This window comes from Antennarius striatus, chromosome 18 (genome assembly GCF_040054535.1).
Source record: "Antennarius striatus isolate MH-2024 chromosome 18, ASM4005453v1, whole genome shotgun sequence".
NCBI lineage: Eukaryota > Metazoa > Chordata > Actinopteri > Lophiiformes > Antennariidae > Antennarius > Antennarius striatus.
In genome coordinates this window covers 20,690,001-20,690,718 of record NC_090793.1, presented here as the reverse complement: position 1 = coordinate 20,690,718, position 718 = coordinate 20,690,001, and positions in this window count along the sequence as shown.

The window sequence follows — 718 nt, the reverse complement described above, 5'->3', positions numbered from 1 at the left end:
GGAGGAACCTGGAGGAGGTCCTGCAAAGAGGAGGAGCAGAAATGATGGAAATCCAAACCAGACCAGAGGAGCATCGGGTCAGCAGACAGCAGGTTCAGGTGAACGTCTGATGGTCCACCATGAAGGAGGAAACCCCCCCCGGTGTCTCCCCCACCCCCCTACTCACGTCCTTGACTCGACCTTGGAGATGCTGCTGCTCTGATGGATCACACAGACTGATGATCCAACCCGCCCCACCTGCACCCCCCAGGGCCGTTCTTCACATGCCTGTCAGGACATGAGTGGGGGGGGCACGTCCTGCCTGATGGGGGGGGGGGCAGCTGATTGAGCAGCTCAACACGTGTCCGACTGACGCGTCACATCAGGTCCGTGCTGATTGGTCGACCTTTGGACACGGGGTCAGAGGGGTTAAACAGCGTCCTGCTGCTATCCTGGGGGGGAGGGGGGGTGGACCTGCAGGGAGGTAGTAACAGCAGCCGGGGGCAGAGACCCACAGGCGCCCCCTGCAGCCGGGGGCAGAAACCCACAGGCGCCCCCTGCAGCCGGGGGCAGAAACCCACAGGCACCCCCTGCAGCCGGGGGCAGAAACCCACAGGCGCCCCCTGCAGCCGGGGGCAGAAACCCTGAGGCGCAGTGATGTCACAGTGGGCGTGGCCGTACACCTGTCGTCTCCAGCTGATGTCTGAACCTTTACATCCAATCAGCTTCAGCTCCACAC